General features: G+C 47.2%; 1 protein-coding gene across 20 annotated transcripts in view; it reads left to right on the plus strand.

The window, feature by feature from the left end:
• Positions 1 to 13,475, plus strand: part of DMTN (dematin actin binding protein) — a 47,892-nt gene that overhangs the window by 4,550 nt on the left and 29,867 nt on the right. For 4 of the 20 annotated variants that reach the window (XM_031950846.1, XM_031950852.1, XM_031950845.1 and 1 more), the window contains exon 1: positions 5,956 to 6,417. The gene's annotated coding sequence lies outside the window, so the exon portion shown is untranslated. The other 16 variants (XM_031950844.1, XM_031950851.1, XM_031950854.1 and 13 more) reach the window with 11 other exon arrangements.

Here is a 13,475-nt window from a genome sequence, read left to right on the forward strand (position 1 = left end):
GAGAAGATACATACATACATATATATATAACTATAAAGTGATCCTATATAGTTTCTCTGTGTACTGGGGGAAATTCAAAAGATATCACCATGGACTGAAGGGGTCAAGAAAAACTTCCTGGTAGGAAGGGGAATCCAGCTGTTTCTTGAAGAATACTTTTTAATGAATGGATTTCCATAAACATATGAAAAAGGGGAGGAATAAGAAAGACCTACTAGGAGAAATAATATCAGGAACAAAGATTTGGGGACAGAATTCTGGAATAAGTATTCCCCAGTGACTACCATGAAGGTTTTATGAAGGTGAGTATGGAGAGAAAAATAGGTTATACTCAATCCTGGAGGATTTTGAGTGCTAGACTAAGGACTTTGAACCTCCTGGAGGTTTTCTTATATGTAAGAGGTCAGAATAGGTCAAAGAACCTTTGCAAAAGATCAAGATTCTTTAAATCTGTGTCTTTAACATGTTGGGCAATGAGGAAGATTTTTGAGCAGGGATACTGATATGATGAAAGTATTTTTTTTTTAAAAGATGAATCTGATAATAGTGTACACATTAGCATGGACAAGATGAGGCTGCAGTGGCCGTGGTTATGAAGTCATTGAGTTAAGTGGCTAGGAGGTGGGGGATGGTCTTGAGTTATAGTCCTCCGGATCGATTTTAGTCATGGCAGAGACTAGTCTAGTGCCTTTCTCCCCAACCCCATGCTGCCCATACCATGTATGGTATCTTGAGGATAAAATGAGATAATGGATCTTTAAATGCTCTGTAGAATGTAAAGCACTATACACATGTTTTATTAACAGCAAAAACAATGATTGGGTGGGTGAGAATAGCTAAAGCTATGAGCATATCACTGGGCTGTTTTGGAGTGTTAGAGTCATTCTAACAAGCTGTCCACATTTGGCAAACATTTAAATCCCAATTAGTTTTTGGTCTAGTGGAGAGACAATGAAGAAAAAGCACAGGATTTTGAGCCAGAGAAACTGGTTTTGAAGTTTGATTCTGATCTTCCCAATTGAGTGATCATGGGCTAGTGGCTTTCCCTCTTCTGGCCTCAGTATGCTCATCTGTAAAGTGAGACTGAGACAAGTGGTTCTCTAACTTTTTGGTTCTATCACTCCTTTACATAACTTTTCCCACTCCTTTATACTCCTAAAAATTATCGAGGGTCCCCTAAAACTTTTGTTTGTGTGTCTTATATCAATGTTTACTTTATTAGAAATTTAAATGCCCCAGTGTTATTATGAGAATAATTTTGGCATCAATGATTTCCTAAAAGAGTCTGAAGGATCGTCTGGTAGTTAGTTACTGGACTAAACAGCAGAGCTAAATCCTATAAACTAAGTCCCTGTTCCTCCTCTTTCCTTTTCACTCTTCTTTGCCAAGTATCATGGGCACTCAGAACATTTTTTTTTTCCTGATTAGATAGCACGCAAAATTTCATAGGCTCTGCCTATGACTACTACAGAGTAAATGGGCTCTGCTGTGGGGTTCTTGTATCCAGTGTGTTTTCTTCCAGTGACTGGCTGGTGAAAACAGTCAAGATTATGAGCATATCACTGGACCGTTTTGGTCTCATTCAAACCACCAGTGCTCCTTCTCAGAGCCATTCCTTCTCCTTCCTCCGGTATTTTCTGGGGAGAGGTTGCTCCCTTTCCCAGCACAATTCCACCAGCTGTTGAAATGTCCTTTTCAAAACTGTCCCTCTTATCACCTAATGTTTTTTGTCTTTAGTAAAAAAATATCCTAGTTAGGAGTCTGCCAGTAGGTCACTGGGGCCTAACCAGATACTGAAGCTACAGGTGTGTAACTGATTATTACCAAGTGCCATGACAGCAAATTTGGATCAATCTGTGATTGGAATTTTGAATAATTATTATACCACACTCACACAGGTATGTAATCATGTCCCCACTATTGAAAAAGTTGGATTCCCTCGCCCTCCATCATTCTCCATTTTCTTCCCCCCCACACACACACCCCTTTCTGGAGCCAAACCTGGTCACTGGTTAATATTTAGACTCTGTTAAGTAAGCTTCCCTCCTTCCAATGTCCCTCAGCAGGGCCCAGGAAGCCTTGGGGGGTGGAGGGGAGGCAGGAAGAATGTGTGATAGGCAAAGGAGAGCAGTGAAGTGAGACTGGGTTAGACTGAAAACCCCACTGCGCAGGCCTAGGTCCTGACTCAGGCCCCAGGCCAAGGTGAGCAGAGGGAGCCGAGAGGGAGCCAAGAAAGAAGTGTCTGGACAGCTGGCCTGAGTGACCTTCCTCCTGGCCAAAAGAATCAGAGACCAGGTGGGGATATGTCTGAGAGGGGTAGGTTCTTCACAGAGCTCTGGATTGGCCACTCCGGGATGGCAAGTGCCCTTCCCTCGATTATTCCTTTGGGGACGTTATCTGTATGTGTCTGAGGGAATATTCTCTGCGAAGGTAAACTAGGTGCCTTCACAAAATAGCTCCCAGATTCCCTGTGGGTGGAATGGGGATGGCTGAGGGTGGGGAATAGGGATTAAGGACTGACTCTGGCTCCCCCTTCCATGGGAATGTCTGTTTCCCCCAACTCCCCTGAAGACCACCCTGGCTTCTGTCGGAAGCCAGACAAGGGAGAAAAGACCAATTTGTCCTCTTCATTTAGCCAGCTAGAGCTTCCTTCCCATGATGAAGGGAGGGAGGGAAGGAGGAGCTGTTGCCAAAGACAGAAGCAGAAATGAGAGAAAGTCTTACTCAGGCATGGGAAGACCCACTCATAGCGATGAGGTGGTGGATTCTGGGGAAAGGGTATGATTACCCATTATTGCTCAGGAGCCTCTCCCCCTCACCTCCCTCTGGGAGAAAAAAAGTGCTGCTTTTCATTCTGGCAATGACCTTGACATATAGAGGCCCCAGCTGTAGACAGCAGGGGGAGCCCTGACTCTCCAGTCCCTTTTGCACCCTGACTTGGCTTGAGAGATGTGTGTGGTCTCTTCCTCAAAGGGGGACATCATTAGGTTCCTAGGTTTGGGAGAGGAAAAGGAGACTGTCTCCACTGTAACTTGCCCCTTTCCTAAGCAGGAATTGCAGATGAGGGGGGCCCATGGGATTGGGAGAGGCCTCAGGGCTCTCCCCCTATAATTGGGAATCAGGGCAGTGAGGGGCTGGGATGGGACAGGGGAGGTCAGAAGGGATCCTCGGCTTCATTTGACATTTCCATCAGAATCACTGCCCTTAACCCTTTTGTCTGTGTATCTCTAAGGTCACCGAGGGGTGGTGTCTATTTTTGATTGTCCAGTTAAGTTCTTATCTTTGTCCAAGTCTCCCATTCCCAACCATCTCCCCACTACTTTTAAACAACTTTACTTTGGGCTTTCTATCTATCCCCCATTCTCTTCTGCCAATTTTAAGCCTAGTCCTTCCCTGTCTTTGGCCTTGAAATGAGAGTCCCCTGAGACAGCCAGGAGCCCATCCCTTATCTCAAAGGAGATTTTTATTTTTAAACCAAAACAACTCCAACAAGGAAGGCAGATGGATTGCCCAGCCCTTCTATACCTCCCCTTCGCCATTTCTCTGATGCTATCCCTATCCTCCCTCCCTCCCTCCCTCCCTCTCTCTCTCTTTCTCTCCCCCCCCCCCCCCCCCCCCCCCCCCCCCCCCCCCCCTCTCCCCCCCCCTCCCTCCCCCCCGCCCCCCCCCCCCCCCCCCCCCCCCCCCCCCCCATCAGGAAGAAGAAGCAGGAGGAGTTGTCTCCTTGCTGCTGTTGCTACTGCTGCTGCTGATCTGGCCAGGAAGTTGTCGTGGCAACGGGAGGCGGGGAGGAGATGCACCGAGGGATGGAGGTCTGTGTCACCGCTGCTGCCTGCTGCACCTCAGCCCCAAGCCCAGGGGCCTTGAATTAAAGGTATCGCAAGAACCCCCCCCCTCCCTACTTCCATCCTTTACCTTCATCCCCTTAGCCCCCGCCCCCAACCCCCACCCCTCGCTTCCCTCCCACTTACGCTTCTATTGAGAGAGAAATGTACTCCCCCGACCTTCCTCTTTCCCTCCTGCCACCACCCTGGCTCCCAGTTATCCTTCCCACTCTAGGCGCAGGCTGCCCTCTGGGTGCCAGCCTCTCCCAGCCCCAGAGGAGGCTTCCTGGTTCCATTACAGAGATGGTTTTCAGGAAAGGGAAGAAGGTGGTTGAGAAGGTCCTTGGGGTGGGGTAGGGGAAAGGATTAATGCCAGGTTGCTGATGATAGACTGCGGTCTAGTTCTTATTCTCACATATAGGCCAGGATATGTGCATGTGGGTGTTTGGATTTTTCCAGGGCTGAGGTAGAAGGGGAAGAGGGAGGTCTATCCTCCCAGACTCCCAGGCAGAAGGCCACCTATTCCTGATACAAGCTGGTATTCAGGGCATAGCAAGGGTAGGATGGAGAGAAACAGAAGGCAAAGACTGAGGCTCCTTATCTTAAAACAAAGATATTGTATTGCCCATTCCCAGAGTCATCTCCACCTTTACTAAAGGCTATATTTACCTGCCCTTTTCCAAGGGCTTCATCTGTTCTCCTAAATGTTTTTTCTCCTTCCTGTTTATAGATCAGGTTTTTCCTTTCTTTCCCCAGGTTTCCTCTGTACATTTCCACACACACACACACACATTCCTTTACCTTCCCTCACCCCAGGATTACAGCCACCCTCATAAACCACCCAATTCTCCCCATCTCATTCATCTTACTACTTCCCCTGCCTAACTCCTCCCCTCTCTCACAGGCTACACCCTGTCCCCTAATCATGGCTCTAGACTCTTCTGGGTCTTCTCTACCAAATCTTCTAGGAGACATTCCCCCACCGTCCTGGAACTAGATACCCTGATATTTGCCATAAAGCACCCCAAGACCCCTTCCTCAGATCCTGGGTTTCCTGGGCAATAGCTGCTATCATTTATGACTGACTGTGGGCAGCAGTTACTCTAGGCAACAGTGGGGGGTGTTGAGGTAGACAAGTGGGCACAGGGTGAAAGGGAAGAAGTTTGGAAAACTTGGAAATCTGAACTCCTGGTCAACCCATGACCTAACTGAGCTGGCACATGGGAGAAAGGATGGGTAAAGATCTTTTCTTAGCTTTGCCTCAGTTTCTCCAAGTTTTTTTTTTTTTTTTTTCTGTGAGCCTTTGGTGGCAACCCATGTTTTTTTGTTTTTTTGTTTTTGTTTTTTTTTTAGTGTCTAAAAAGGATAAGAAGGGAGCAATTCTTATGCCCTGGCATTAACAGTATCGTGCCTGGTTTGGGTTTGGATTTTTTGGAGGCCACCCAATCCTCTGTATATAAGGGGATGTGAAGAAAGGAAAAACATACTTGATAAGTAATAGGGCCTTTCCCACTCACTTAAGCTCTCAGATCTTCAATTATGTGGGTTGGACATTCTAGGACTGCAAGGACTCTGAGACTTTCATTTTCCCTTAATTCCCAACCTCCTGAGTGAGACTTTGTAATATCTCTAGCCTTCGAGTCTCTGTTTACTGCCCCCTCCACCTTGTGCCCTGTGGCACAAGACCTGAAAGGTGGTTCCTCAGCAGTGCTGGAGGGGTGGGGCAGGAGAGGGACCCTCCAGGTGTTTGGAGGAGAAATGCACTGGTTCTTCCCTTCAGCCTTACCAGGCGCACCTGATGGACAGGCCTTCTCTAGGCCTGGAATTGTTAATTTCTTTGTAAGGAGATCATGTGCGTGTGCGTGATGGAGGGTGTGTGTGCACATGTATGTATGTATGTATGAGAGAGAGGAAAAATCGACAGTCAGATGGACAGACTGTCGGCCGTGGGAATTCTGCTTTGTCATGATGCTGAGCTAATTCTCCTCTTGTTCTGAAATGGTTAGAGCCAGCAGCAAAGCAGGGGTGGAAGCAAGCTCAGCTCAGGCATAAACTCCAATGGAGAGTGCACACACACACACACACACACACTCCCTCCCTCCCTCTCTGCTCAGGCCCAGACACATGCTATCAGCTGGGGGTGGGGGAGCCTGGAGGGTGTGTATGGAGGAAATCAGCCAGTCAGCCAGCCAGCCAGCTGCCCTGCCTGACAGCCAGATATCGGCTCCCCAGCATCAGGGGACCAATTCAAACCCAGAGATCATCCCTGAAGGCTAGAAGGAACCAGGGAAAATGGGTGAGAGGGGGCTGGGGGCTCGGAAGATACAAAGCCGCTTAGCAGAGGCTAGCCACCCCCTCTCCTGATTCCTACCCAGACGCCCACCCCCAATCTGGCTTTTTTCCTGCTATTTTTATTTTTATTTTTACTCTGGAAAAGCCAGTGCCCATTTCCCAAGAGGGACAGACAGCCGTTATTTAGGTGGATGAGCAAAGGGAGGCCAGAGGATTTGTGTGTGATCTCCCCCCATCCCTCCCTGCGATCTACTACCCAAGACACACGGCTGTCCAGGGCTCTGAAGCTTCCCAGAAGGAGGTAGGTAGCACATTTTCCTTCTCTCATCCGCCGTGGGACACCTCCAGCCAGGCAGCAAGGCCCATTCCTGTGTGTATGGAAGAAAGGAGTTGGTCCTGGAGATTCCCCAGCGTGATTGAATCAAGAGGTGGGGAGTGGGAGAGTGATTGGTTGCCTTGGTATGATAATTGCCCCTTATTGTGGAGGAAGGACTTCTGGATGGGCTGATTCCTTGAAATAAGCTGAATTGTGTCTGGATTTGGCCATTTGACTAAGAAAGGGGCAGCTTGGAGGGGAACTTAGGGCCGGGTGATCTCTGTCCTGGCCATGAGAGATCTCTCCCTCCCATCTAGATAGAACTAAACTGTTTGCTTTGTCTTGCCTTCTTTTAGGAATGAATGGGGTCACTGGGATATGGGAATGGTTGAAAAGTGTTAGCATCTTTGTTGTATAATCTGAAACTTAACATCCCTGCTCCCCCCACCGCCAACCCTCAGGGGCATCCCCAGTTAGGGAGCAGCCCAAGCTGGGTCTGGTTGCCCTAGGTTTGGCGTTTCGGCTCCCACCTTATCAGCTGTTCCAGGCCACCCACAAAGTCAGCACTGTGCTAGGCCAGGGCCGGTTGAGGAATGAGGTTTTTAGAAGGGTGAGGCTTCAGGCCCTGATCCCATTGCTACTTGTTGCATTGGAGAGCCTGAAGTACATTAAGTGGGTGGGGGCTAAACACACACTTAGGCCTAGGAAGGTCTCCAGGGCACCTCTGCCCTACCCTGTCCTTTCCCTCACCCTCTTCTTCATACACTCCTCCCCGTGACCTGCCCAGTAGGCATGGTGCCCATTCCCTGTCTGGTCTCCAGCTCGCTGTCAACTTGGGAATATCTGGAGAGCTGGGGAAAGGGGATTCGGGGACAAAGGAAAATATGTGTGCTGAAGGGAGAGAGAGTGTTAGTAAGTGCCACTTACTACATGTCCACTATGTACCGGCACTGTGCTAGGTACTAGAGAACTCTGTGAGAGAGGAGGTTCATGTGGGTGTGAGGGAGAGACAGAGACACAGAGAGACAGAGAGAGGGAGAGACCCAGAGAGACAGAGAGACAGAGAGACAGAGAGAGAGAGAGAGACAGAGAGAGAAAGAAAGACCCAGAGAGAGAGACAGAGACAGAGAGACACAGAGAGACAGAGACACAGAGAGGGAGAGACCCAGAGAGAGAGACAGACACAGAGAGGAAGATGGAGACAGAGAGAGGGAGAGACCCAGAGAGAGAGAGAGACAGAGACAGACACAGAGAGGAAGACAGAGACAGAGAGAGAGAGAGAGAGAGAGAGAGAGAGAGAGAGAAAAGGGGGAGAAAGGGAGAGTAAGAGAGAGAGTAAGAGAGGGAGCGAGCAAACGTGAGCACATGGAATGGATGGCTGAGTGGGTGGGTGCCGGTGGGCGTGGGTGGCGGGCTGAAGAGTGTGTCAGTGGGGTGCGTGGGAGAGTGCTGTGTGTGTGATGTAGCCGTGCATCATTATGTATCCCTGTGTGGTGTGTTATGCAACAGCGCATGAGTCTCGCATTGAGGGACATGAAACAACCGTACCAGCCTCCCAGGCAGCCATGCACAAGCACCAAGGTGTGCGCGGACCCCCGGGAGAAAGGCAAGGACCTTGCCAAAGTCCACCTAAGGCTGGGGCGGACAGCCCTCCGTCCCTGAGCGAGTAAGAGACGCGGGCGGATGGGACATGACTCGGAGGGAAAGTACAACATGTCTGCCATGCTCGCTTAGTGTGTGTGTGTAACACACTCCAGCGTGGGTGTAGCATGTGCACTTATGTGTGTGCTTGTGTCTGGGGGTGTCCCTTGGACCGGTGGGTATGTGTGTGTATTTACATAAAAACTAGGACCAGCACAGTTCAAAATCCCTTCTTTCTGGCTCCATCCCAGAGGTGTCCCAGGCAGCTGGATTTAGGGCATGGGGGGATCATCCCCATCTAGCCCTGGGCCCCTCCCTCTCCCTCAGCAGCAAGCAGCACAGCTTGGGCGAGTGACACTGTTAGCAGCCACTGTGCGGCTATAAATAGGGGCGGGAGGGAGGACACAGGCACAGGGATGGAGAGGAGAGGCAGGGAGCACCGTTGGGAAGAGCAGGCCCTTCAGCCGCGGGACGGGAGGACCCCTCACTTTCACTGTGGCCACCCTCAGGTGGAAAGGCCATTCATTCAGAGGGCACGGCGGGACCTGGACTGTTTCCTGCATTTCCCTCCCTCCTCTCCGCCCCATCCTGCTGGAGAGTAGTTACTAACTCTCCAGAGCGGTGGTGGCCAGAGGAAGGCCTAGGCGTCTGGGCCGGGGAATGTTCTGGGCTCCGGCCACTCCTCTCTTCTCATGGACTACGGCAAAAATGGCCTGTTGGGCCCGGGGGGGAAGGAGGGTGGGTCAGGCCCAGAACGGCCCAGGCCCAGCAGATGGGGGTGCACAGGGTCAGGATGGAAAAGAGAGGAAAAGAATGAGGTAAGAGGAAACAGCTGGGGTGCCTTCCTCAAAACGGGGAAAAACAACAAACTCTGGATGAAAGCCGGAGACTGGGGCTTAGCTCTGCATCGGGACATTTCTGGTGACAGGCGAGAGAATACAGAGAGGGCATTGGTCAGCTGCCACCCCAGAACCCCACGATGGGCCCGCCCCCACCCGCCCAGGGCGCCATTTTGGAAACCTGTGACCTAGCTGGATTCCGGCTCTTTTTTCAGGCATCCAACTGTTGCCAGTGACTTGGGGAAGGGAGGGGAAGAATGGAAGAGGGTGAAAGGGAAAATGGAGAAAAGATGGTGAAAGAAAAGGAAGGGAAAACAAAGAGGGGGAGAGGAGAGGAAGAGAACGAGAAAGAGACAGGGCTCTAAGACAGACAGTGGACGCTGGACAGGAATAGCTTGGAGCAGACACTCATGCTCGTGTGGTCCAATTCCCAATTTTTTCACCACCAGCGCGGGCTGATTCCTCGCCTAGCCTCACCCTGCTGACACTACAAGGGGCTCGGAGGGCGCCTTGTACATATGTGTGTGTGTCTGCCCCAAATTCTTCCCGGATATGCTGCTGCAGCATACTACCCCCTCCCCTGGAGAAGGCTGGGGAACACGATCAGTGGCCTTCGGTAGTCGAAGGAAAGCTGAACTAGATGACAATAATAACTAAAGTGTATATATATATGTATATGTAATATATGATGTTGCACATTCCTCACAAAAGCTGTGAGGGGAGAAAGTCATATTGTATGGGTATCATTATCATCAATCTGTTTGACAAACTGAGAAGTTATCAATCATCCAATAAGCGTGTTAAGTGCCTATTGTTTGAAGCTGAACTTACAAACACAAAAGAGGGCGTCTTCTCCTTCAGGAGACTTACTTTCTCTTAGGGAATAGGAAGTTACTGGAACAAGGTCATACAGCTAGTTAAATGTTGAAACCTGAGAGTGGGGTCTCCCAACTCTAGGACCTCCATTCCTTCTACCACACCTCCAAGACCACCATTCTTTCTATTACACCTCCCTCTAAGGTTCCTTCTACCTCTAAAATTCTAAAATTTGTGTTCTAATTAGCCTTTTGCCTCTAGTCATCTCAGAGCCCCTGATTTGGGCCTGTTCACTCCATAACAATACATTGACACCGCCCCCACCCCCCCTCCCACCATATACATCTTACAGTGAGAAGTCTGGTGTGAGAGGATGAGGGGGAAGAAACCCGGGAGGCCCATGTGGGTGGGTCTTATCAAGGCAATGTGGGGGCCTTGGAGGTTCTGGTTGCCATAGAGATGGGTGGGTGGCTTGAGGTAGCACTAAGCTGGTGTCTCAGATAAGGAGGGAGGAGGGTGAAGATGGGAGTGAAGGCTAAAGGAGGAATACAGAGTCTGTGTCTGAGCTGGAGAGAGAAGCCTGGGACAGGAGAGCAAACAAACTTCCTTCGGGGCCTCCCTTCCCTCTGGAGTGTGCCCTTCAGCATCCTGGTTCTCCTGGTCTTTTTATTCCCTGGTGGTTACTGAGGCTTTAGAGAGAAAGGGAATATGTATGGGTGGTGAGGGTGGGCAAGGGCAAGGGCAGTCCTGCTGCTGGAGGTTATGTTAATTCATAAGATACTGAGCACGAGAAAAAATGTACACCATGCATGTGCAAACAGGGCCAGTGCCCAAATCAGGCAAATCAGCTGGAGTGCGGCCATGTGGAAAAATCAGTCAAATGCTAGTCAAGAAGATCTGGTTTTGAACCTCATCCCTTAACACTAGCTGTGACACTGGGCAAGTCAAACTGAATCTTAGTATTAGTATTAGTTATAAAATGAAAATTACTTTGTAGCCACCTCACATTTGTAAAGCATTGGAAACTTTAAATGGATAAGTGGGTCACTAAACTTCTTTTTGAACCCCAATTCATCTTCCAATCAGAATGATGATACTATCTACATTATCTGCCTCATTGAGAAAGTTAAGGATCAAATGAGATAATAATAGAAAGAATTTTGTAAACCTCAAAAATCAGCTGTTATTCATTCATGAGACATTGAAATTATCTGGGGAAAGGGTATGAAAATGGGCATGTCTGGTGTATAAACAAGACTGACCAGATACTCCTAGTTGCTCACATGTAAGGGACTCTAAAACGGTTTACCCTCCAGCATCTCCTTCACAAATGTCTGGACTCCCTAAAATCAAGTCATACCTATGAGTTACCAATTGTGTTCCCCAAGTGCCTTCAAACCATGACTGGGGGTCTCCAAGAATCTTTCCGGGAGTCCATGAGATTAAAACCATAGTATTATAATAATGCAAACATAATACTCAGTTCTAATATGGTAAATATCAATAGATATACACTAAAGCTTTTGTTTGTTTATTTGTTTTATTAGAGGAAAGCTTCTCATTAATTTTCAAGAATGCTTTTGGGTACTGAGACCAAAAAGTTTGAGAACCTGGTCCTTGGTTTTTTTAAGAGTACCCAATTAAAATGCAAATACTCCTGAAAGGGCAATTCATTAACCTATCAGCAACTATTAGCATCTTAAAGGGATTAATTAATCCAATTATCTTTTCTATAGAAGGATTTGTTAAAGTCCTCCAATTTAGTCACCCAAATTTCTGAGTTGGAAGGGACCTTGACCAGCCAATCTCTAGTTCATCCAACCCATAACTGAAAAATAATTCCCCTTCTTAGTAGACATCTACATAGCTTTCAACAGGTTTCGACCACATTATCTCATTTGATCATTTCAACCACCTTCTGAGTTATGCATTTTATAGAGGCAGAAATGGAGGGTCAGAAAATTTAAGTGATTTGTTCAGGATCATACAGTTAAGAAGAAAGATGTCAGCGTAAGCCTTTTCTGACTCCAACTTTAACATTCTCCATTATGCCTCACACTGTCTACAGCAAACCTGACAAATAGTTGTCTGGACTTTGGATGGTCTCTCCAGACTGGAGCGACCCACCTTCTCCTGAGAAAGCCCATTAGTTTGGGGAGTATTTCAATCGTAAAAGAAATTTTTTTCTTCTATCAAGCCTAAATCTGCCTCTTATTAACATCTAGCCATTTCCCCCAATCCTACTCTTTGGGCCAAATGGAACTTTTAATAATTCTTTCCTCTAATGATAGCATAGCAAGAATTTGGAGATGGCTGTCCTATCCCCCTGAACTTCCTATTCACCAAGCTAAGTAGCTTGAGATCCTTTAACTAATTCCCATGTGACATCGACTCAAAAGATCTTCACTATCTCACTGCTTTCCTCTGGCCTTTCTTATTTTAAATTTGACTATATCCAACCTCAGACACTTATTAACTGTATAACTTGGACAAATCAATTAAATTCCCTCAAATGTAAAATTGGGCTAATAATAATACCTACTTCTCAAGGTTATAGAGAGGGCCAAATGAGATAATATTTGTAAAGTATGAAACAAAGCATCTGGCACATAGTAAGCACTATATATGTATTATTATTTTTATTATTCTCAACTATAAAATAATAATAATAGCACCTACTTCTCAAGATCAAATGAGATAATATGCTTAGTACCATTCTGGTACATAGTTAGGCACTATATAAAATTCAACTCTTATGATTATAGCCTTTAGCTTATTAATTTCCTTCCTAAAATATGGTGCTCTAAATGGAACATAGTATAGCAGATACTATGGTGGCGAGGGGGTGCCATGGTGCATAGGGCACTGGGCCTGGAGTCAAGAAATCAGCCTCCTGAATTAAAATCTGATCTCACTATTTGCCTCAGTTTCCTCATCTATGAAATGAGCTGGAAAAGGAAATGGCAAACCACTCCCAAATGGGGTCACAAAGAGTTGGACACAATTAAAAACAAGTAAACAGGACGAGAACACTGTAGATGTCATCTGATTGGGACTATCGACAGGCACCTTGTTCCTGGAACTTTTATTAAATCAGCTATACCCCCAGATCTTTTTAAAACAAACTGTTAAATTAACCATCCTTTCCCTCGTGTAGTCATTTTCTTGTGTAATCATTTTTTGAGCTCAATTGCAAGGTGTGATGTTGTATACATCTAAAATTTCATCATATTAGACTCAGTCTTCTAGTGTGTTAAGATCTGTTTGTCTCCTCCCCCCTGTCACTTAGTGTGCCCACTATCCCACCTTTGTGTCACCTCCAGATGTGTTTAGGATTACCTCTCTACCTTTACCCAAGTTACTGGGACAAATGTTAACCAGCACGAGCCCAGGCACAGACCCCAAGGGTCCTCCATAGGAGAGCTTTTTTTCCAAGTTGATGTGGAACATTAAAGATGCCAATTTATATCTTAATACTCATTAATATTCATACTTAATGTCTTCAATGAGACCTTGGTGCACAGTTAGGGTAATGTTCTGGGGAAAAAATTTGATGCAGACTCAAGATGTAGGTTCAGATTCTGTTTCTGCCACTTTCTACTGTAGGAGTTTGAGGAAATCACTGCCTTTCTGAACCCTAGTTTCCTGATTTATAAAGTGAAAGTGGTTAGAGTAGATGCACTCTGAAGGTCTTTTAGCTCTAAATCCAGGTTCTGATGATAATCCTCTGATATTATGGGACTTTAC

This window comes from Sarcophilus harrisii, chromosome 2 (genome assembly GCF_902635505.1).
Source record: "Sarcophilus harrisii chromosome 2, mSarHar1.11, whole genome shotgun sequence".
NCBI lineage: Eukaryota > Metazoa > Chordata > Mammalia > Dasyuromorphia > Dasyuridae > Sarcophilus > Sarcophilus harrisii.